Source organism: Scyliorhinus torazame, chromosome 15 (genome assembly GCF_047496885.1).
Source record: "Scyliorhinus torazame isolate Kashiwa2021f chromosome 15, sScyTor2.1, whole genome shotgun sequence".
Taxonomy (NCBI): Eukaryota; Metazoa; Chordata; class Chondrichthyes; order Carcharhiniformes; family Scyliorhinidae; genus Scyliorhinus; species Scyliorhinus torazame.
In genome coordinates this window covers 168,315,436-168,341,012 of record NC_092721.1, presented here as the reverse complement: position 1 = coordinate 168,341,012, position 25,577 = coordinate 168,315,436, and the positions used below count along the sequence as shown (strand labels likewise).

At 48.0% G+C, this 25,577-nt stretch overlaps 1 protein-coding gene across 2 annotated transcripts in view; it reads left to right on the top strand.

The window, feature by feature from the left end:
• Window positions 1–25,577, top strand: part of LOC140391967 (LHFPL tetraspan subfamily member 6 protein) — a 244,909-nt gene that overhangs the window by 86,513 nt on the left and 132,819 nt on the right. The gene's annotated exons all lie outside the window — the stretch shown is intronic.

Here is a 25,577-nt window from a genome sequence, read left to right as displayed (position 1 = left end):
TTCGGTTAGTGCTTGACTGGTCAATGTTGTTGATTGGTCATTAGGCTGCCACAGGTCATTGAAGAGGATTCTGCCTTCATGATCCCTCCAGACCTTCTGCAACATTTGGTTAAGTATATATAAGCATATACCTAGTATATGTTAGCATTCCTTGGGACTAAATGTCTGCAAGGGAGAGAACTACATTCCAGCAAAACTGCGGGAATGCATCCGCCCAGGTTGTCTGTGAGGGACGCCACCAAAGTTAATGAGGTCTGCAACTTGCCAGAGTGCAAAGACCACAGCCCACTATCGGTTCTGGTGGGATTGTTGAATTTCCTTCGCCACAGGGAACTGTGATGTTCCCCCTCCCCACACCACTCATTGATACATAGGGTAGGTAAACTACTCCTTCCCTTAGGGGAAGTCCAGTCCAAAGTGGCACAACCATAAATTAGAGCTAAGCCATTCAGAGGTGATACCAGAGAGCATTTATTCACACAAAGGGGTGGGAATTTGCAGCACTCTCCACCAAAAAAGCCTTTGAAATTGGGTCAGTTAAAAATTTCATCAGTGAGATTGATAGATTTTTGTTGCTAAGGGTATCAAAGGATATGACAGAAGGCAGGGGAATGGAGCTGCGGTGCAGACCAGCCATGGCCTATTTAATAACGATATAGGCAAGAAAGGCTGAATGGCCTCTTCTTGTGCCAATGTTCCCTGTTATTAAATAGAGTGATTAGACAATTACAAAGTTGACAGGCTTCAAACTACTCCAGAGATTAGTAAATAACTTTCTTCTCACAGAAGCAGTAAATACTGTATATGAAATAGAGACTCATAAAAGCTGGTTAATAATAGTAGAGTAAATCCATTTAAAAGGAGTGGGGTGTCTAGTTATGAAGAGGATTGTGAGTTCCAGGGATAGCTATCACATACTTCAGAAAACACCATGACTACAGATCTTTCCTGACCTTTGGAATGTGAGTGTCTGTGTTGATGGATGTTATAAGATAACCCTAAATTTTTCACCAGATTGTGTTTAGAGTCAGGGGGAATTTTAGTTTTCCTTTGGGAAACATATCTTGTGCTTGTCCTCTCTCTGGAGCGGTTATGATACAGTTTTTCCTGCAGTTAGAGAAGATAAAGTATGAGTTAAGGGACTCAGCAGGGGAATGTGAGAAAAGGTGGGGGATGTTTGTGTTTGAGGAGCTGTTCGTCGCGGGGGGGGGGGGGGGGGGGGGGGAGGGGGATGGGGGGGGGGTGAAAAAGAAGAAAAATCTGTACAAACTGTATAGTTTTTTTTTATAATACATTTTATTGAGGTATTTCTTTGGCATTGTAACAGCAACAAAATCAACAATGTACATAACAAGGAAAATATAAACATAGTGCAAATTCCACCTCCCTCTCCCACAGGTCCTACCATTGCTTATCCCCCTAACCCGTGCTAACCTAACCGCCCCCCCCCCCCCTTCTGCTGACGATTAATTCTCTGCGAGGAAGTCAACGAATGGTTGCCACCTCCGGGCGAACCCCGACAGAGACCCTCTCATAGCGAACTTAATTTTTTCCAGGCAGAGGAAGCCAGCCATGTCTGAAAGCCAGGTCTCCGATTCTGGGGGCTTGAGTCCCTCCATGCCAGCAATATGCGCCTCCGGGCTACCAGGGAAGCAAAGGCCAGAACGCTGCCTCTTTCTCCTCCTGGATTCCCGGATCCTGCGACAACCCAAAAATAGCCACCTCTGGACTCATTGCCACCCTCGTATTTAATACCATGGACATGGTAAAAATCCCCTCAGCTTTGGACATGCCCAGAACATGAGGACATGGTTCGCTGCCCCCCCCCCCCGCCCCCCCACACTTCGCACACCTCACCTCCACCCCAAAGAAACGGCTCATCCAGGCCACTGTCACGTGAGCCCGGTGAACGACCTTAAATTGGATCAGGCTGAACCTGGCACATGTTGCGGTAGCATTGACCCTTCCTAATGCGTCCGCCCAGAGGCCCTCCTCTATCTGTCCCCCCAGCTCCTCCTCCCACTTTTGCTTCAGCTCCTCAGTCTGCGTCTCCTCCGAACCCATAAGCTCTTTATATATGTCCGAGACGCTCCCCTCCCCTATCCATCCTCTAGAGACCACCTTATCCTGATTCCACCTCAGCGGCAGGAGTGGAAAGGTTGGTACCTGTCTCCGCAAAAAGTCCCGTACCAGAAAAAAAAAGGAATTCATTTCCCCCGCCAATGCAAACTTCTCCAACGCCCCCCTACTCGGGAAGTTTCCTTCTAAGAACAAGAACCCCATCCTCTCAATCCCCCGCTCTCCGCCAAATTCGGAACCCCCCGTCCATCCTCCCTGGGGCAAACCGGTGATTATCGCAGACTGGGGACCAACGCCCCCAAACCTGTGCCCTTACAAGAAGCTGCCTCCATGCGCACCCACACCGGCTCACCACCCACCAGCCACCTCCTCACCATGGCTATGTTAGCCGCCCAGTAGTAGTTGCTGAAATACGTCAGCACCAGCCCCCCCATCCCCCTAACGCCGCTCGAGCATTGCCCTCTTCACCTATGAGGACTTGGCCCCCCCCCCCCCCCCCCCACAAAGCCCACGATAATCTTATTGATCCGCTTAAAAAAGGACTGCGGGATGAAGATGGAGTGGCATTGGAAGACGAATAGGGATCTCGGGAGGACCGTCATTTTTACCGACTGCACTCTGCCCGCCAGAGACAACGGGAGCGCACCCCATCTCCGGAAATCCTCCTTCATCTGATCCACCAGCCGGGCCAAGTTCAATTTGTGCAGCCTGTCCCAATCCCTCGCCACCTGAATACCCAGGTACCTGAAACTGTCCCCCACCACTCTGAACGGCAGTTCCCCCAGTCGCCTCTCCTGACCTCTCGCCTGGAACACAAACATCTCGCTCTTCCCCATATTGAGCTTATACCCCGAAAACCGACCGAATTCCCATAATTTCTTCCATTCCCGCCATTGGGTTTGAGACATACAGCAGTAAGTCATCCGCATAAAGCGAGACTCTGTGCTCCAACCCCCCCCCCCCCCCCCCCCCCCCCCATCGGACCAACCCCTTCCAGCCCCTTGAGGCCGTCAGAGCAATTGCCAGCGGCTCTATCGCCAGCGCAAACAGCAATGGGGAGAAGGGGCATCCCTGTCTCGTCCCCCGGTGCAGCCTGAAATAGTCCGAAGTCATCCTGTTTGTCCGTACGCTAGCGACCAGAGCCCGGTACAGCAACCTAACCAAGTCAACAAAGCCCCTTCCAAACCCGAACCGCTCCAGCACCTGCCATAAGTAATCCCACTCAACCCGGTCAAAAGCTTTTTCTGCATCCATCGCGACCACCACCTCAACTTCCCTTCCTTCCGGGGACATCATGATCACGTTTAGCAGCCTTCTTACATTGGCCACCAGCTGCCTGCCCTTAACGAACCCAGTCTGATCCTCCACTATAACGTCCGGTATACAGTCCTCAATCCTGGAGGTCAGAATTTTGGCCAGAAGTTTGGCATCTATGTTCAGCAAGGAAATCCCACACAACTCCGGGTCCTTGTCCCTTTTCAGAATGAGCGAGATCATGGCCTGTGACATCGTCTGGAGCAGAGCCCCTCTTTCCTTGGCCTCGTTGAAGACCTTCATCAGCACTGGCCCCAATATTCCAGAGAATTTTTTTATAGAACTCGGCTGGGTACCTGTCCGGTCCTGGGGCCTTGCCTGACTGCATGGCCTTCAGCCCCTCCACTATCTCCTCCAGCCCAATCGGGGCCCCCATCCCTTCTACCAGCTCCCCATCCACCTTCGGGAAAGTCAGCCTGTCCAAAATGTGCCTCATCCCTTCCAGCCCCGCAGGGGATTCCGACCTGTATAGCCTGCTTTAAAAATCTCGAAAAGTCTTGCACCCCCCCGTCGAGTCCCCAACTAAGTTCCCATCCCCGTCAATAACTTTCCCTATTTCTCTAGCTGCCTCTCTCTTTCTGAGCTACTGTGCAAGCATCCTACTGGCCTTCTCCCTGTGCTCATAAATCGCCCCTTCACCTTTCTGAGCTGTTCCACTGCCCTCCCGGTGGTTAACAAACCAAATTCTGCCTGTAGCCTCCGGCATTCCCTTAAAAGCCTTGCCTTTGAAGCCTCCGCATACCTCCTATCCCCTCGTAGTATCTCTTTTACCAGTCGGTCCGTTTCTGCCCTATCCGTCCTGTCCCTGTGAGTCCGGATCGAGATCAGCTCTCCTCTCACCACTGCCTTCAGCGCTTCCCAGACCACCGCTGCTGAGACCTCCCCCGTATCGTTTACCTGCAGGAAGCTCAGCATGCACTCCCTCAGCCTCTCGCACACCGCTTCGTCCGCCAACAGCCCTACATCCAACCTCCATTGCGGGCGCTGCTTGTTATCCATACTAACCTGCAGGTCCATCCAGTGCGGAGCATGATCCGAGATCGTAATCGGCGAATACCCGTGTCCACAACCCCCGCCAATAGGGCCCTACCCGCAACAAAGAAATCTATCGGGAATACACCTTGTGTACGTGGGAGTAAAAAGAAAATTCCTTGGCCCTCGGCTGCGTAAACCTCCATGGATCCAGCCCCCCCATCTGCTCCATGAACCCTTTCAGCTCCTTTGCAATTGCTGGCACCTTGCCCGTTCTCTAGCATGACCGGTCCAGGCCTGGATCAATAACCGTATTAAAATCCCCTCCCATGATCGGTGTCATGACCTCCAATTGGCATTATTGGTTGGCCAATTGGAGTATGAGCTCCCTCAATGATAGCTCATTGAGGGGGTCCAAATAAGCACCTGTGTAGGCTTTGTGAAGCAGTCTTAAGTTGACTGGAATGCTAGCAGCACTGTTTGGAGCTGCTCTTGGATATAGTTATTGCAAATAAATACTGGTGTAGTGACGGTACCCCTACCTCCTGTGGATTATTACGATCAGCCTGTGCGAATCCAGGTCCGGAATCTTCCCCAGCACCCTCTTTATAAAATCCATATTGTCCCAAATTGGCGTGTATTGACCAGCACTACCTTGATCCCCTGCAGCTTGCCACTAACCATGATATATCGACCTTCCACTTCTGAGACTATCCTCCCCACCTCAAATACCACCCGCTTGTTAATCAGAATCGCAGCCTCTCTTGTCTTTGAATCCAGCCCCGAGTGGAAAACTTTAAGATGTATCTCCTGCAGCATTACCACGTCCGCCTTCAGTCTCCTCAGGTGCGCAAACACACGTGCCCTCTTTACCGGCCCATTTAGCCACTGGACATTCCAGGTGACCAGCCTAGTTGGGGAGCAAAGTGCCTCTCCCACCCGCCGGTCAGCCATCCCCTTTCTTGGGCCCGCCTCCAGCCCATGCGCCACGCCTCCTCTGGCCCGCCCCATGGTGGTCCCCACCCCCGACCCACTCAGTGAACTTCCATCGAAGTCCCTCCCATGTCAGCAGAACCCATCCCCCCCTCCCCTCCCCCCCCCCCCCGCCCCAGCGACACTACTCTAAATCCCAACCCATCTAATGAACAAAGCATATACACCCCCCCATGTGCTTCCGTGAGCTAGCTCACCCAGCTAGCTTGATGGCCCCCACCCCGGCGCCAAGAAGTCTTCCACCTACTGTTCCCTCGCTCCCTTCCCACACCCATGTAATCAAATTCCCTCATCCAACAATCCCCAAACAAACATCCAGCTGCAAGAAAACACAAAAAACAAAAGCACCACCCACCAAAACTCAGACAAGCACGTCTCCATCCCACAAAAGTGCACATCAATAAGAACACACAAGAGAAAACACAAAGGGACATTGCCAATATCTACCAAGAAAAAGAACCACAAAAAAAACAGAAAATCGACTTTCCCCCCCCTCTTTTTTTTCCCTAAACAGAGTTCCAAAAAAACCCAGACACTAAACAATACGAGACGGCATAGCCAATTTAACAACAGAAAAACAAACCTCACCAAAAATCAAGGGGGGAGAAAAGAAAAACAGAAAAAACATAGAAAAACAGGAAAAGAAAGGGCCCAATATAGGCCAACATGTTGTCACTAAGTCCGAAAGTTCTCAAACTCCCACCAGTCCTTTTCTTTTCGCAAAGTCCAGCGCCTCAAAATAGTGATGTTGGTCCTCATGCGTAACCCAAAGACGCTCCGGGTCCAGCAGACCGAACTTCACCTGCTTCTTAAAGAAAATAGCCTTGACTTGGTTAAAGCCTGCCCTCTTCCTCGCCACCTCCAAGCTTAGGTCCTGGTACACCAGCGGGATGCTGTTATCCCACTTGCAACTCCGCGTGCGCTTGGCCCACCGAAGAATGCATTCCTTGTCCAGGAACCTGTGGAATCTCACCACCATTGCCCTCGGAGGGTCCCCCGCCCGCGGCTTCCGAGCAAGCGCCCGGTACGCCCTGTCCACCTCCAATGGTCAGGGGAATGCACCCTCCCCCAGCAGCTTTTCGAATTTACCTGCCACGTATGCCCCAGCATCTGCTCTCTCAGCTCCCTCCGGGAGCCTGACAATTCTTAGGTTCTGCCGGCGGGACAGGTTCTCAAGGTCCTCCACCTTCTCCAGGAGCCTTTTCTGCTGTTCCCGAAGCATCCCCACCTCCAGCTCCAGAGCTGTTTGATGCTCCTCTTGATCAAGCACCGCCTTCTCCACCTTCTGAATCGTCCGATCCTGGGCGTCCAGTCTGTTCGCTAGACGATCAATTGATTCTTTGATCGGGTCCAAGCATTCCCGCTTCTGCCTGGCGAAGCCATCCTGAATGGGTTGCATCACTGGGTCCGTTGGTCGCTGCACTGCCACCCCAGGGGTCCGGTCCTCGGCCATACTGTCTCCCGTTGCAGCTTCAACACAGCTCGTTACTGACTTCTTGTTTCTGCCCTTTCATGCACTTCTGGTCCTTTTCTCCCTAAACCGATGCGTGGAAACAATTTGAGTGTGGCAAATTCAATTTCTGATAAGTAAAACCTGAACCTGGGGCAGGATTCTCCGACCCCCCGCGCTGGGCCGAAGTCCCATTGCTGGAATGCCTGTCCCGCCAGCGTGGATTAAACCACCTTTTGAACGGCCGGACAAGGCGGCGCGGGCGGGCTCTTGGGGGGGGGGCGATCTGGCCCCGGAAAGTGCCCCCACGGTGGCCTGGCTCGCAATCGGGGCCCAGCGAGCCGCGGGCGGGCCTGTGCCATGGGGGCACTCTTTTTCTTCCGCCTTCGCCATGGTCTTCACTGTGGCGGAGGCGGAAGAGACCCCCTCCCCTGCGCATGCGCGGGGATGACGTCAGCAGCCGCTGACGGTCCCGCGCATGTGCGGACCCGCGTCGCCCGCGAAGACCTTTCGGCCCCAGCTGGCGTGGCGCCAAAGGCCTTTCCCGCCAGCCGGTGGAGCGGAAACCGCTCCGGCGCGGGCCTAGCCCCTCAAGGTAAGGGTTTGGCCCCTAATGGTGCGGAGAACCGCACCTTTGGGGCGGCCCGACGCCGGAGTGGTTCCCGCCACTCCATCACGCCGGGACCCCCCGCCCCACCGGGAAGGGGAGAATCCCACCCAAGGACTTTCCCTGGCTTCTTTGGCACACACTGAGTAACTTATTTACCTACTGACCCATTATAGAAACTTTTAATTTAACGTGGATGTTCACTGGGCGTGTGATTTCAATACACATTTGCACAATCTTTGCATGTGGATCTTAATCATTTTTGTACTTTTGTTAGTAAAATGGTAAGTCAGATAAAAGTTAATTTGCCAGTGTTTTGTTTGATTATTGTAAGAACTCCATTTCTTTGGTTATTGAATGACAATGGATATTTGCTTACTGAATTGTGAAGTGTGTTTACCTGTATTGTGTGAGTGTGGTGTTTTTTGCTAAAATTAGTGCATCAGATGTTGCTGTAGTTGTACCTGTGGTATATATCAGTGGTATATCTTGCACAATACTGACGAAGAGGGTGCCGGTGCTAAATCTGAAGTTGGGTAATCAAGAGCAGGAACTCAGGCTGATTTTTTTCCCCCTCCTTAATACAGGACACTGAAACTTCATGTAACTATCGATCATTTCCCAGGCTGGAAGCAAGTAATTCAGGTCAACATAAAAACTGAAACTGGAATTTCTCTGGTCTGAATGGCACACACTGAGTACTTGATTTAACTTTAATTTTAGAATAAAAACATGGCCATGGATATTCCTTTGATCTTTTGAGCTTGTCCATCTGCACTGTATTGAACTTTCCCAATTGCCTGAAAGAGGCAAATAAACTTCAATAGACCTTTCAAAGAGGCATGACTCTGAAATGCCTTCCTGATGACTCCAAGTAATGTAAAGAAAATCTAAAGCAGGACTAGACAACTCTGCATTTCAGCAGGACTTCAGAATCATGATGGGATAGAAACTACCCAACAAATGATTAATGTGTTCTTTTCAAATTAATGTTTCAACTACAGTAACAGAGGCATCGTCCATTTAATCTGGACCAGTTCACATCCTCGCTAAAATTGCAGAGAGGAATGTGGCACAAGCATGCTAAGTGTTTGCATGATGACTTCACTAGCAGTAATCTTTACCCTGTGGTGACTAAAGGGTTCTCCAAGCAAACATTTTCTGTAGGATCCAGTAAGCATGACCATGCTCTGCATTATCTTAAGCTAGTTCCTATTTTTTCATCAAGGCAATGAGAGTTGTTGGAAACCCACTTAGGGGTCTCATGAATCTCATAGAAACTTTAAAAATCCTAACTGGATTAGACAGGGTAGATTCAGAAGGAATGTTCGTGGCGGTGGTGGTGTGGGGGGTGGGGGGCTCATAGTTTGAGGGTAAAGGTCAACCTTTTAGATCTGAGGTGAGGAGAAATTTCTTCACCCAGAGAGTGGTGAATCTGTGGCACTCACTACCACGGAAAGCAGTTGATGCCAAAATGTGTCATTTCAAGAGGGAATTAGATATAGCTCTTGGGGCTAAAAGGATCAAGGGATATGGGGGGTAGGCACGATCAGGGTATTGAACTTGATCAGCCATGATCAGAATGAATGACGGAGCAGTCTCGAAGGGCTAAATGGCCTCCTTCTATTTTTTTTACGTAAACCAACTTAATATATAGCATAATCCAAGGAATTCTTTAAAATTAATGTCAACTGAAAGGTTACATTTCATTTGTCTTCCTGTGATAATAACAAGTAAACTGGCAAGTTTGGTTTTAAAGGAGTTTAGGGTACGAATGTTAACCAATAACCGGATTTGATTTTTTGACTGTGAGCATTTCCTTTGATTCTATTCAGATTTAAAACATACCCTCCCTACCCATTGTCCCATTCCCATCGCACTCGTGGCCTACTTATAAACCTTTCACACAATGCTTCCTGCCACAGGATAGTGGCAATGATTTCATGTGGAAACTGGAGTTGATCTTTTCCATCCCAAGAGCAGGGGAACTTTCCTCACTTTCTGAATTACCCATTCTGTTTTAATTGCTTACCCTACTCATTGTGTTTTCCTGTTAATTGGGATTATTGCCACTAGTTACTCTAACACAGATGGATTTTCCAGGGTAATGGGCATTGATTTTGCCCACATGTGACTGGGCCCCATGTTACTGCTCGTGAGGCCTAGCGAAAATCACACACCGAAGAAACTGTTTAAAAAAAAAAAGTGCTCCCACAACTCCTGTAACAACCCTTGTAGTACGATGAGGTGGGCAGGACTTGCATTGTCGGGGAAGGGGGGCCCTCTGATGAACATTGGGGGCACCTACCATAAATATCCATCCCCTTGGTCCACCGCGTCAGTGCCACGTTGGCAAATACTTGCATCAATCCACGCCTACATGAATCCAGACTCAAAGGGGCAGAGTATCATGGAAGCGTGGAGAATCCGATGTCCAGCCTGTTAATAGGATGTAAATGGCACATGGATCTCGATGTTGCTGTAAGCGGGGGACCGGAACATTGCAAACGGCGCCAATACCGTTTTCTTCCCTACGTAAGATTCCCCGCCATATCGGGAACTCTGCTACCAGTGGCGGAGAGTTCCCCCATGATATCAAGGAAAATTAAGGCCGGAATTATCCAGCCATTGGAATTCTCTGTTCCCGCCAGCAGTGCACACCCGCCTGTGGGTGGGTTTCCTGCCAGTGTGGGGTGGGTACAATGGGAAATCCCATTGACAAGTGATGGGAAGAGAGAATCTCGCTGTCAGTGAACGGCACGCCGCTGAGAAACACAAGGCTGGGGGACCAGAGAATCTCACTCAAAGTTGTTAAAATTTTTTAAAAAGTGAACGCTGAATTTTATTTTAAATAATAATCTTTATTACTGTCACAAGTAGGCTTACATTAACACTGCAATGAAGTTACTGTGAAAATCCACTGGTCGCCACATTCCGGCGCCTGTTTGGCTACACGGAGGGAGAATTCAGAATGTCAAAATTAACTAACAGTACGTCTTTCGGGACTTGTGGGAGGAAACGGGAGCACCTGGAGGAAACCAACGCAGATACGGGGAGAACGTGCAGACTCTGCACAGACAGTGGTCCAAGCTGGGAATCGAACCCCGGACCTTGGAGCTGTGAAGCAACAATGCTAACCACTGTGCTACCGTGCCGTCCCATAATTAATTGGTGGGAATAAAACTAGGTGCACAGATTCTACCAAATCTACTGAAAGGCAATTTTAAGACTGATATTGAATCGTAGAATCATAGAATTTACAGTGCAGAAGGAGGCCATTCGGCCCATCGAGTCTGTACCGGCCCTTACAAAGAGCACTCCACTCAAGCCCACGTCTCTACCCTATCCTCGGAACCCAGTAACCCCCACTTAATCTTTTTGGACACTAAGGGCAATTTAACATGACCAATCCACCTAACCCGCACATCTTTGGACTGTGGGAGGAAACCGGAGCACCCGGAGGAATCCCGCACACAAAGGGACAACGTGCAGACTCCACACAGGCAGTGACCCAAGCCGGGAAACGAACCTGGTACCTTGGAGCTGTGAAGCAACTGTGCTAGCCACTATGCTACCGTGCTGCCGTGATATAGGACTGGTTCATGGAAAGAAGGAACAATCCATGCAATAAATTTCCAGATATCATGATGGAAGCAAGAGCAGTGAAATCATTTGCAAAACATTCTGATGCTACTGTGGAGAAACGTTAGGATTTGTCTGGATGGATAAATTAGATTGTTGAAAGTTTTTCTTGCCTGTAATAATTTTGTGATTCGGAATGCATAATAAGTTCATAATATGCAACCAGATGAAAAGTTTTTTCCTCAGTACTCCAAAACTGTTGAAGAAACAAATTAATTTGGAACCTATTCTGATTGAAGGTTCAGTTTAAAATCAGTAATTAGCTGCTGTCTGCCGCGGCAGTGTGTGAGATGTTTAGACACTGCTGCAACGTGTTGTTCTGGGTTTATTAGACAAATAACACCACAGATTAAGTTATTTTGGGAGATGCAAGGCCTTTAGTCTGAAGACTTCTGATCATTTTAGGTGGCACATATTAATAGTACCTCTGAATACGTGATAAAAATATTTTAATCCACGACTTCGAGAAAAGCCCAATAATTAATGCATCATGGAGTCGAAGTTTTAGCATGCCACACTCTCATGTTGGAAGCCAAGTCAGGCACCATCAAGGTTTTTCTCCCCCCTGTCTTAGTAATAAGAGGGAGTCTATTCTAACGCTGTCAAACCTCCGAGCGGGCTATAATTTATATATTGAGTAGTTGTTTATCAGCACACCAAAAGCCTTTCAGAAATGAATGAGATTATCTAATCTTCTAAATGAGCACACTAATCTAATCTCAATGGAGACGGTGCATTTGTATGACTGACGGCGCTGCTGCTCTTGTTAGTACCTAAATGCTTTATGATTATGTGGGCTTCTGAAAGGCTTGCTTTCCCAGAAGGCTTGTCAGGGTTGTTCATCAAATTATTATGGTTTATTTTATCTCTGAATCCTTCCTAATGGCATGAGGAAGCACTTTCCACATCAAACACCAGATGGGGAGTCTTCAAATAATTTGTCCTTTCATCTCTTTTCTTCTCACTCCCCGAAGACTCGTGTTTGAAAAGCATCCCTCCCTCTTTCTTTCGCTTGCGTTTTCGGACATACCTTCAATAAGATGCCCACTGAGGTAATTACAGGATTGCTGCCCGCTTTTATGAGATTTAGATGCATTTTTCTCACTTTCTGGTTAGGACTTGCTTTCATCTTGCAGTGTCTGTCACTATCGACAAATGCGGTTGACTAAGCAACTGCCAGACTTTGGGAAGGGGGGGGGGGGGGAATTCTGTTACTTTAAAAAGCGACAAAATCAAATTGCAAGCTGCTGAATATCACAGCGCGGCTGCCTTTTGTTAATGACCCCCATCCCGATGGTGTGCATATACTATAGAGTGTTGTGGGGGATGGGCACAGACCACCGGTGTTAGGATGGGTTGTTCTCTGACATGCGAGTCACAATAGATTTCCCTGCTGGTTTGCCAGTGTTCAGTCAGAAACCCACAACGGCGAGTCAGCCGTTCATTGGAATTAATTGTTGAATTGCTTTGGGGGAATGTTCTAATTGTTTCCTCCTTTAGCTGTCCTTTGTTGTTCATTTTTACAAACTATATTTACCTTCCAGCTCAACACCCGCTGTTGAACTATGCTTGAATGCAAGAGGCTTGCCCAGGGGCAGTGGATTCGGTAACAAAGGCTCCGTGAAATCCTATTGAGTATGGACAGTGAGAGATTTATAGGAGTGTTTGCATCCCACAGTGTATTTAATGTTGTTTTCAGCCTCTTCCTGTGACTATTTGTCCAGATCAATTCTTTAACAGAATAAGCACAGAAAGTGATTTGAGGGGGGACAGACTCTCCTTTACCTATCCTTTGACAGTTGAAGAATAACAAATGATCTAAAGTTTCAATGACAACCAATCATTTCCATGAAAAAGATGAGTTGTATTGAGCAAGAAACCTAATAGAGGTTAAAGGAAAATCATTTTTGCATCCCTTTTAATAAGTGCTTTTGCAATATCGCCCCTCTTTGTTCTTGCCTTGAAACAATTATCTCCCATGTGTTTTTCTCTGCTTCTGGTGTCAGGAACTGATCTCCATCATTGTTCTAGGTTTTAGGATGAGACAGAAAGCAGAAAGGAATAGGATCAGCTCCTCTTATTTACTCTATTAGAATGGGTGTTGACTCAAAGGCAGATTCACCAACCTACATCTTCCCCAATGCCTACAGATTCTAACATTGGAATGACATTGGTAGAGCCATCTGCCAGTAACTGCACTCCATTAATGTAAAGAAAATATGGTTATCTTTTCTCCTTTATTCCCTTTTCTGCTCACCTCACCATCACTGACCCTACCCAGAAGCGTGACTTAAGATCACAAGGGCTATGTTATCCTCGCGGTTATGTTACTGGGCTAGTAATTCACAGGGGCCTGACAAATGTTTCGCAGATATGGGTTTCAATCCCACAATGACAGCTGTGAAATTTAAATTCTGTTAATTATATAAATCCCCAACAAAATACAAGTGTCCAGTAATGGTGACCGTGAAACTGGTGGATGGTTGTAAAGACCCATCTGGCTTCCGCATGTCATTTAGAGAAGGAAATCTGCCATCCTTACCCTCATCTACAGGTGTCCCCAGGCCTTCAGTAATATGGTCGGCTCTTAACTATCCTCCAAAATGGCCTAGCAAACCACTCAGTTCAAGGGCAATTAGAGATGGGCATTAAATGCTGGCATTACCAGTGATGTCCACATCCCATGAATGAATAATAAAAAAACACTTGACTGACTCTTTCTATTTTGCTAAAGCCCCTGGCCCCATTTGGATGTGTATTTAGCATGACGCAAGTGAATCATTAATTTTGTTGCCCCAACAAGCTCCCTCAAGCTATCAGGTGTGTAGGACCCAAGGAAGACATGTAGGCTATTCAGCTCTTGGGGCATGATGTGCGACACAGTGAAATCCTGGATCTTAACTCCATTTACCTGCCGTGGCTCCCTTTAAGCTTTTGTCTGGCAAAAATCTAATGATTTATGGTTTTAAAATATTTAAATGAGCTGGTAATCCAGATTTTCACTCCTGAGTTGGATAGCGGGAACAGGAAATGTTCTGGCTCTCCACGCTCACCTCTGGGGAGATTGACCTGAATGGCAGTATGGAGTCGGGATTGTCACCCCAGACGCAGATTGGTGGTGGGCGCAGGAACTGCCAAGTGCTGAGGCAGGATTGTTCAAAATGCCTTGACAAAGAGTCATCCAGACACAAAACGTTAGCTCCCTTTCCACTCCACAGTTGCTGTCAGACCTGCTGAGACTGTCCAGTATTTTCTGTTTTTGTTTAAAATGCCCACCTTGGGGCAGCACGGTAGCGCAATGGTTAGCACTGGGACGACGGCGCTGAGGCCCCGGGTTTGAATCCCGGCCCTGGGTCACTGTCCGTGTGGAGTTTGCACATTCTCCCCGTGTCTGCGTGGGTTTCACCCCAACAACCCAAAGATGTGCAGGTTAGGTGGATTAGCCATGCTAAATTGCCCCTTAATTGTAAAAAAAATAAAAAAATAAAATGCCCACCTTGGTTCTCAGACTTTATCCTAGTTGCTTTGTTAAATAGTAGGCCCTCTAACTCTTGGTACTCACACCTTCGCTCACTCCCTATGTGCCATTCATGTCAACCCATGCTAATTCATGCCTCCCTACTCACCCCAAATGGCTTCTCATACCATCCATGGCCACATGCAGTCTCCCTGCTATTTTAATATCAATTCATGTCAATTCATCCATCACCCTTTAGCTTTACATTCTGCATGCCAACTCACCCAGTATCAACTATGGGCAGACCTCAGGAGTCATGTTGAGATGAAGTAAAATGAGTTCTAAATATCTACTGCGCCTTTTATTACATCAAAAAAACTCCCATCCATGGAAGCCCATTCAAAACATTTAAATGCCCTCAAGCAATTAGTCAATTATCGAACTAATAGACTTGTATTCATAACCCCACATCAAAGTCAGCCAATCGTTTAATAACCTCTTTGAGCTGTAAATCAAACTATGAACTTAGTATCCCTACTGAGATAATTACAAGTTATGGAATATACCCGCGCATAAATAATGACATTATGATAGTGGTTGGCATAATGTCAACAAGTAGCTATTATAACTGTTAAAACAGATTTTCTTTCCAACTCCCACTGGCACAGGCAGCAGTTATTTTAAATGTTTAAATGGCTGGGATTTAAATAAATTCATAACTTGAGTTTTATTTTACCTCTCAGTCACATAGGCAGCTGTTTATTTTTTAAAGGGCAGGGAATTTAAATAACTTCACAGCTTGACAGTTCTACAGACTTTATCTGCCCTTCAAGTGCTTTAATGATTACAAAAATTCCAAACTCCCAAACTGCGGGTGAAGGCCCTTGCTCCAGTGATGATGATAATAATAATAATCTTTATTATTATTGTCACAAGTAGGCTTACATTATGCCTACTGCAAAGAAGTTACTGTGAAAAATGGGATCTTTTTGAACTCGGCACTGAATTTAGGTTTCCCACCAATGCGATTCACATACCTCTTTCTTTCTGCAGCCACCAAAAATTAGTTCTGTTGGAAATGGGGGCTGGACTTCTAAATCTAGAGTCCAACTGCCATTTTGGAGTTTCCCCTGTGGGAGTCAGTTCCACGTTTCTATCACCCCTTGTTTGAAGGACTGTCTTACAACCTTTTCTCTTACACATGGTCTGGCTCTGATTTGATGGCCATGTCTCCTTGTACTAGACTCCCCCAGTTGTTGAAAAAATGTTCCTCTCTACTCTATCCATTACTGTCAAAATCGTAAAAGCCTCAATCAAATCACCCTTTAAGGTGTTTTAGTGCTTTTCTTCCTTTCCTTGTGCAACCCATTCAAACTCCAAGACATTGTGCAACTAAAGCCATCGCATTATGTGGAAACATGTCTGGACAAGTTAAATAATGGTTGTTGTAGAAGCAGTCAATTACTAGAATTGTAGAAGATGACAAAAGAGCAGATTACAGAAGGGATTTGGCATGGTGGGGTGTGAGAATGAGGGAAGAACATAAGAGCAGGAGTAGACCATTCAACCTCTAGAGCCTGTTCTACCATTTAATCCAATTCTGGCTGGAGCCCATACCCAAAAGGTTACCGCATTGCTTGGGGCTGTTACGGAGATTGAAGCCTAAATTCAAAATGCTGTTGATCATCAGACAGATACCAATCTGTCAACATCGCCCTTAGATGATATGCAATTGAAGTATTTTCCTGCCCAATATTCCTCCTTTTATTGCTCATCTCCTGAAGGTACTGACTCATAGTCTTGGTACCTTACCTCACAAATAAAGGCCATATGGTTTATTTCTGAGTATGGACAATCATCTCCTCTCCTGACTCAGGTACAGCTGAGAGACACAGACCAAGAGTTTCCATGTCCGTTTTGATGCTGAGCTTATAGTTGTGAGCCAGGATGGTAATAAGACCACAACAATTGACATTCCACATCTTTGGGTTAGGGAAGAGAACAATTAGCTGGCATCCCTCCTCCAAATTGCTACCCAGCAATTTGTGCTGGGACATCTCTGTGTATGAACAAGTAGGGGGGAATTTTGCACCCCCATTTGAATAAAGAACAATACAGCACAGGAACAGGACCTTCGGCCCTCCAAGCCTGTACTGGTCATGATACCACCTTTGGTCAAAACCCGAAACATTTCCTAGTGCCGTATCCCTCTATACCCATCCTCTCCATGTATTTGTCGAGATGCCTTTTTAATGCCATTAATGTATCTGCTTCCACAAGCTGCTGTGGGAGTAAATGATGACGGGGGCTCAAAATCCCACAAGAGGCCCCAAAATGTGATTTGTGCCAGGCAATCACCCCCAACCCCACCAGCAACGTAGTGGGGTTCTCACCAAGCAATGACGGGAACCCCATTAAATATATTTGATTATCATTAATAGGCTTCCCCGCTGTATCTTATATCCACATTTGGATCTCCCCTGGCGAAGTGCCAGGGGCAGTGCTGGGTGGGGGGCTTTCTCTGGGGAAGTCCATGGTGATGGAGGGGGAGGGTTCCTTGTGTACATGGGGGAAGGGTTTCCCTATATCTACAAGGGGAGGGCGATTCTGTGTCCGAGGGGGCGGGGAAATCTTTGTTTTTATTTTTCGTTCTGTTGGAAAGGGCTCACTGATATTTGGATGGCCAATGTTGCTTGTGGATCCTGATCCGCCTGTGTGACACGTGGGACGTGCCTGCGGCATTTTCTTTTTCCAAGTCTTTAAAAGCTTGGTGGGAAAAGATAGCAAAGGAGCCGGTGGGCTACACACCGCTTTTCTCACCTGAGACAGCACTTTGAAAGAAATCCGGAAAATTCCGCCAGTAGGGTGAACACAGAATGAGAATTAGCTCTAATGCCTCCAGTGTTACAATAACCTAACATTCACTGTAAAGAATAGCTACTCGGTGAGATTCTGGAGGTTTTGCATTGCATGCGGAATTAAAGCATCAACATGATTCGACTGCTTTTTAAAAGGGGAGGAAATTGAGGATGTAGGGTTTTATAACTGGAAAAATTACTGAACAAAATAAATGGGAAAATAATCATCTTTATTGTCACAAGTAGGCTTACATTAACACTGCAATGAAGTTACTGTGAAAAGCCCCGAGTCGCCACATTCCGGCGCCTGTTCGGGTACACAGAGGGAGAATTCAAAATGGCCAAATGACCTAATAGCACGTCTTTCGGGACTTGTGGGGGGAAACCGGAGCACCCGGAGGAAATCCACGCAGACACTGGGAGTATGCCTAGACTCCTCACAGACAGTGACCCAGGCTAGGAATCGAACGTGGGGCCCTAGTGCTGTGAAGCCATAGTGCTAACCACTATGCTATCGTGCTGCCCAAGATTTTCAAATGTTTGTTGCAGTCCTTTTATTATCCAAAAGTGGCCTTTTCTACTTTGGATGCATAAATATATTTTAATATGTTAGTCGTCATAAAAGCAGGTAATTGTTACTCTGTAATTGCAATTGCAGGTCTTGATTCTTAGAATCCTGGGGCTTGATTCTCTGGCCGCCGACACCAGAATCGCGTTTGGCGATCAGCCAGAGAATCAAAGTTCCCCACTGAATCAGTGGAGGTGCCGCTTTCGCAAAGCTCCGCCCCCTCCTAAGTGGGGCGTACTCTGAGAGTATGCCGCGCGATGGATCGACGGCCTCAGGACATTGCCTGAGGCCCACCCCCCGATGCTCCGCCCCCGACCGGCTGAGTTCCCATGTGGTCTCATCCGTCGGGAACTCGACGTGGCGGTTGCAGACTCAGTCCAGCACCACCACAGTCGGGGGAGGGTCTATCCGTGGGCAGGGGGGGGGACTTTATCAGGGCTGAGGGCACTTGGGGGGGGGGGGGGGGGATGTGGTCTGGGGCGTGAGAGCCGGCCAAAGGGGGGTGCACTATTTTGCGGGCTGGGTCCACATGCGGCCTTCACCGTGCACGTGCGCGGCCACGAACCTGGCAGTTCTCCGGCTGCATCGGAAGCTAGATCCGGGTGCTCTCCGCTGCCAGCATGCTAGCCCCTAGCCAAGTGGAGGAACGGTGACCGTTTTACACCATTTGTTCTGGCATAAAACGCCACCGTTCCCACGCCGGTGTGGGGACATAGCCTCAGAATCGGAGAATCCAGCCGCTGGACTTTCAGAATATATCATCAGTCAGAATTTGTGACAGCTTAGGGAAAATAAGTAGAGTGGTTAGTAGCATGGGCGAAATTCTCCGGTATCGGCGCGATGTCCGCTGACTGGCGCCCAAAACGGCGCAAATCAGTCGGGCATCGCGCCGCCCAAAGGTGCGGAATCCTCCGCATCTTGGGGGGCCGAGCCCCAACCATAAGGGGCTAGGCCCTCGCCGGACGAATTTCCACCCTGCCAGCTGGCGGGAAAGGCCTTTGGTGCCCCGCCAGCTGGCGCGAAACTGACATCTCCGGGCGGCGCATGCGCAGGAGCGTTAACGGCCGCTGACGGCATTCCCGCGCATGTGCAGTGGAGGGAGTCTCTTCCGCCTCCGCCATGGTGGAGACCGTGACGAAGGCAGAAGGAAAAGAGTGCCCTCATGGCACAGGCCCGCCCGCGGATCGGTGGGCCCCGATCGCGGGCCAGGCCACCGTGGGGGCACCCCCCGGGGCCAGATTGCCCCGCGCCCCCCCCCCAGGACCCCGGAGCCCGCCCGCGCCGCTTTGTCCCGCTGGTAAGGTAGGTGGTTTAATCTACGCCGGCGGGACAGGCATTTTAGCGGCGGGACTCTGGCCCATACGGGCTGGGGGGGGGGCGGGCGCCAACCGGCGCGGCGCGATTCCCGCCCCCGCCGAATATCCGGTGCCAGAGAATTCGGCAACCGGCGGGGGGTCGGAGAATCTCACCCATTTTTCTGTAGTGACTTCAAATGATTATTAAATAAAGGTTGTAGCACAAAAGCTGACTATCGTTTGAGGTTCCAGCTTTTTCTCCTCAGTTGGCCATCCATGGGCATAAAGCATTCTGACATGGTGCTAAAGCTCTAAGGGGGAAGAGGTAGCTGAGAGGAGAATTTGGCTATGTCTGTACTGACGTTGACCTATTTGAAATGCTGCATGCAATAGCAACAGAGACACTGGCAACAGAAACCAGCAGGAATTATAGATTGAACTGGCTCCCATGACACAGCAGACAGAGGTCCCTGAAGCTGTTGATTTTAGGTCAATCCATATGCTTGTTTAACCATGTGTTCACCAATAGACGAGGCTTAAATTGTAAACAGTACCAGGGAGATGCAATTTCTGCTTCACTGTGAAAACTGGGAATTACAACATTTCTTTGTTGAAATGCTTTTAATGCAGCAAGTACAGTTTGGATATGCCCTTTGTCAAATCGGATGTGATGCACCTGGCAGACATCTCTTTCATTGAGCATGTAATGTGGTCAAGATTATAGTATAAAAGGGATGGAGTCATCCAGATGCTTTCAAACGCTGTTCTGCCAGGAATTTGAAAACACATAAATTGAATCAAATGGTTTCCACAACTTGATTACAGGCTAAAAGCAATGCATTGGCTTTATCAGTTTAGCCCTTTGTGTCGCCAAGATTTCTAATACTACCCGAGGCACTCTGTTATAGGGATGAGAAGCCAGCATGTTTAGTTTCCAATCTCAGACACACGCCTCTATTGATTTATTAGTCTGGCTTCCATTCCATGTAAAGTAGTGAAATTGATTACCAGAGGTAAACTCGGACATCTGTGCAAAAGCAGCACATCAAGGAGTAGTAAACGGGCTATAGTGCTTGATATGAAATAATGCTAACTGTCCTGAAAACCCAATATTTAAAGGGGGACCATCAGTAATTACCCTGCCTGTTTATTCCATGTCACATTTTAAGAATGTAATGAAGGTCTCAACAGTTTTCAGGAGACACACTGAGCCCTTGTTTCTCCATCCCTGGAAACATATAGGGCTGGATTCTCCCTTTCTGAGGCTAAGTGCGGAGTATCTGTGGCATTTTACTTGAAAAATATCGGCGGCGGCCCCTCACCGATCCTGCGACCGGTGAGGGCTAGCAGCCATCCCGTGTAAAGCCCCCGGCTCCTACGATATAAACAGCCGGAGAATGGCCGGGTCCGTGGCTGCGCATACGCACGGTGATGACCTGCAGCGGTGCACTGTAAAACATGGCGCAGGCCGTGCGCAGACCCCACCTGCCAGATAGTGCCCCCTGGCCACCACCCACCAGTCCACCCAGCCCTCGCGGAAGACCCCCAGCCAGCAGCATGGCTCCCGCCCGACTGTGGCGGCGTTGGACACTGTCCGCAGCCGCCATGCCGGATTCCCCCACGGTTGAGATCACACGTGCCCCGCGCCATCGGGGCCTCAGCCCATCGGGGCGGAGCATCGGGGCAGGCCTTCAGGTGACGTGCTGAGGCTGTCCCAATGACATGCGGCGCGATGATGCCATTTCAGAGGGGCGGAGCATACAAAACCTGCGTCAAACAGGCGCCGCCCCCGATTTCGGCATCAAATGGGGTTCGCTGCCCCATCGCTAATTAGGAAATCGGCATGGAATTACCAAGATGGTCGAAGATATGGGCTGGAGTATTTCAGAGTCAGCAGGAATCCCAGGACCGTAATCAGGGAGCAACCCCACTTTAGCAGGCAGCGGGACTGAGGGCATTTTAAAATTCACTGGCTGCTATTCTATTAAAGGTTGCGACTCAGTGCCTGGAGCTGCCAGCCCAACCACAGGGCCGGTAAGCTCAGCAGCACCACCACTGGCAGTGGCCATGATTGGGGTTGCACGGGCAGCACGGTGGCACAGTGGTTAGCATTGCTGCCTACGGCGCTGAGGACCTGGGTTCGAATCCCGGCCCTGGGCCACTGGCCGTGTGGAGTTTGCACGTTCTCCCCGTGTCTGCGTGGGTTTCACCCCCACAACCCAAAGATGTGCAGGATAGGCGGATTGGCCACACTAAATTGCCCCTTAATTGGTAAAAAAATAATTGGGTACTCTAAATTTATAATAAAAGAAAATTATTGGGGTTGCACCTCGAGGAAGAGGGCACATCAATGAGCGTGCACCCTCAAATAATGTAAGTGTGGTCTGCAGTGCCTGGACCAGTGAGGCAGGGCACAGTGAGGGGTTGGGGGAGGAGTTGCCGCTGAAGGCAAAACGACATGACGGCAGGAATTCCTGTGCCTTTTTGGCCTTATTCCTGCCTCCCAGTCCGACCCAAAATCCCCATGGAATTCCAACTCTTCCGAATGGGTCTCCCAATTTGCACTTGGCTGTCCTGAAAATCAAAGCTTCTGTGCTAAATGTACTGACTGAGTTGGCATATCACTAACTGGGTTAGTGATACTTTCAAACTCATGTTTGTGCTATACTGGTATTCGGTTTGTTATTACAGGGAGATCACAGATACTGAAATCATAGAATTTTACAGTACAGAAGGAAACTATTTGATCCATTTGGTCTGCGTTGACTCTTAAAATATCTGTTCAATTAGTCCCTTTGCCTTGTAGATTCTCCCATGGCACTGCATTTTTTTCCTTTTCAAATAGACATGCAGTTCTCTTGTAAAAGCTACAATTGAAGCAGCTTTCACCACTCTTTCAGACCATTATTTTTGGGATTGTTTAACTTGAGTGTCACGGACCAAAACTCAGGAATTCCACTCTTAAATCTCTTGCCCTCCTTACCTCTCTCTCTGCCTTTTAGATCCTCCTCAAAACCTGGGCAGGATTCTCCAATCAGCGGCAGAGTATCCACGCCGCGGCAGAGTGTCCACAGGCCGCTCCCAGTACTAATTCTGGCCCCTGTAGGGGGCCAGCACGGCGCTGGAGCGGTTTGCGCCGCTCTAGCTGCCGATCCCGGCACGAACTGTTGCTCTGGCGCCAACGAGGACATGCACAGTGGCGCCGGAGCCAACGCGCGCATGCGCAGTGGCCTCCTTCAACGCGCCGGCCCCAACGCAACATGGTTCAGGACTACAGGGGCTGGCGCGTAGGAAAGGAGGCCCACAGCCACAGAGGCCGGCCCGCCGATCGGTGGGCCCCGATCGTGGGCCAGGCCACATCGGAGGCCCCCCTCGGGGTCAGACCCCCCTCGCCCCCCACAGGCCGGCACCCGACCCTTCCACTCCGAGGTCCCCCCGGCCCAGAGTAGGTTAGAATGGCGCCGGCGGGACTCGGCTCTTTTCTTACGGCCTCTCGGCCCATTTGGGCTGGAGAATCGGCGGGCCTGCGACCAGCATGTCAACCATGCTGGCGCCAATGGCGCCAATTCTCCGCTCTGTGGAGAATCGCGTGCCAGCGTCGGGGCAGCGTGGCCCATTCGCGGGGATTCTCCGGCCAGGCCCAGGGCTGGGAGAATCCCGCTACGACCAAGCTTTTGGCCACCTTGCTTAATGTCTCCTTATGTAGCTCGGTGTCAAATTTAATTTCATAATCTTCCTGCAAAGTGACATGGGACATTTTACTCTGTTAAAAATGTAAGTTGCTTTTGATTATCAAATTTGTTGACGTCAATATGATCCTTATATGTTAGGCTTTATTAACCTGTTTTGCGGCCTTGGAAGATGGGTGCGCTTGTGCAACTTTATAAGCTCTGACCAGCACCAGCTGGTTGGCTGGCAAAGAGTAATTGAAAGGTGGTGTCATGAGAATGAGGAGTGCTCAATCCAGCCCCAGCATGGGCCACTGTCGCTCTGAGTCCATCCCTCCTCTGAGCCTGGCCCCTCTGGCCCAGAGCTGGCGTATTGCACAGTCTGCTCAGCTTCCAGCTGCAGCTACTGGCCTGTCCAAATAATGGGCCAGTCCCGAAAATCAAAAGGGCAGGACAATGGACAACTGCCTGCTGCGATCCAGAGCTCATCTGCCCAGGTATCGCTCTGGAGAGAAAAGAAAATCACCTCCTATCTTTCATTTCTTCCAAATGTATAGTGACCACTCATGGCGGGGTTGAGGAGATTACTCTGGAGGCGAGAAAAGTAAAATCTATACAATTTTTATTTGAATGAAATTTTTACTGAGCTTTCTAATGAAGACAAATGTCCTTCATTTTGACTTTGCAGTGCAAATCCAACCTCCAGAACCTATCTAGAAATGTTACAGAACCACTAAAGTCTGAAGTGCTCGTTGAAAGGGCAAGGCAAGGAAAATTAATGAAACTTTTCCAGAACACTTATGGTGAAAACACAATTTTGAACATCTCCAAAATCCAGTCAGTGGCCAAATTTCTGATTCTTCTTGCGATCATCCCAGACAGCTCACAGTCTGCAATCATCTTGTGTGCTAAAAATCTGTCTTCAAAGAGTAACCTTTGGGCTCTACTGTAGAATAACATTTCTCAACAACAAAGAGAACACTTATGTCTTTAACCACACTCTTTGATATGTAATTGTGAGCATCATTTCTAAAGAGTTGATGGTTTCAGGGAGGAGAGGGGTAAAGTGCAGTAGTTCAAACAAAACAATTTCCCTCAGTGCATCAGTTGTACCATCGGCACTGCCTATAATATGGACATTTCACTGCATCACCTTACAAATAAAGGTATCTAATGTTTGTCTTTGTGAGTTGCAGAGAAGCATATAGGGAGGGGAAAAATGACTTTACCTTCTTCACCTGTTATCGTCACAAGACAAATCCACAATATACTAATATCAAGTGTGGTTCGTAATTACAATCCCTACCCACATACAGGACAGACCCATGCTAATGGAATTTGCCTATTGTATGTGATGGACAGTAATACCATGTGACTGCGTTGCCCCAAGTCTCCACTTTCACACTACATTGCCTCTGGTAGCTGTTAACAGTGCAAATAGCTGAATGAAGTTTGCCATTTGCTCCTTTTATTATAATCCTCAGCCAATGCCCAGTTGCTAACAATTTGCCCCTGTTAAAAACAATCTATTACTGCTCATTCCAAAAAGCCCTTCAGAACTGAGAGCCTCAATAGATCGTCCTGTTCCTGTGAAAGAAATTTTAAAAAACGTTCTTCATGGATATAGGATGTAAAATTATTCTTATGAATCAAATACATCAATATTTTAAAAGAAGACGTGAAGAACTACTGCTGTTTTAGTAAAGACTGCCATGCCGACACACAAACCTTTGCGCCATACAACATTAGAAGCCTATTTGTTCCATCAGTACACATTCTGGAGTGACAGAGTAATGATGGGCAGCAGAGTAATGATGGGCACATACTTAATCGGCCCTCTGCAGATTTGCTAATGACTGCATCTCCCTGTTTTAATGTGGATCCCATGTTGTATAATTTAAAAAGAAATGTTGGCCCAAGAATGGGAAGAAAAAATTGCAACTGGGAAGATGAAGCCAAATTGTAAGTAATATTTGCATCTTCAACCCACAAGCTCTGGTTATCCATCCATTATCCACCCACCTTTCACTTCTCCTCCCTCAGATAAATTAAAGAAGAGGAAATAACACGATGAGCAGCGAATAAATCAGATCCACCACAGTCATTCTGAAATTCTCTCTGGGGATCATCCAGTGAATGTAATGATGCTCACGTAGATGAAAGCAAATTATTGTTTAAGTACACATTGGATCGATTAAAGGCAATAGATTGAAGTGCCTTCATTCTACACTGCTAGTTTGCTACGGGGCTAATTAGTCATGGTTCTTGTGCTGCAAGTTGCCGTCAATAACTCGAAGGAATTTATTGTCGAATCCAAAAAGAGGTGCTTGAGAGGTATATCTTTCCTGATATAAAAGCCAAACTCGTCTTGTTTCAGCTTCATAGCTCAGAATTTTTCAATATATATGTAAAAGAAATTAAATATTTCAAAGTCGAGGATGAGAATTAGAACTGAATGGCAATGAGGTGTTAATCCTGCCATTAATTCCCACACAGGACATATGCTATTCCAACCATCAATGTCATGCTTCTCGGACTTAATATTCAAATGATTGGTTGTTTTCGGTCTAAAGTGCAATTCCTATCTTATTTCTACTCAATTACTAATGGCATATATCACCTTTGGAAAGGTATATTACCCTATATTTCTCTCATTCTTTTTTATCTCTATGCA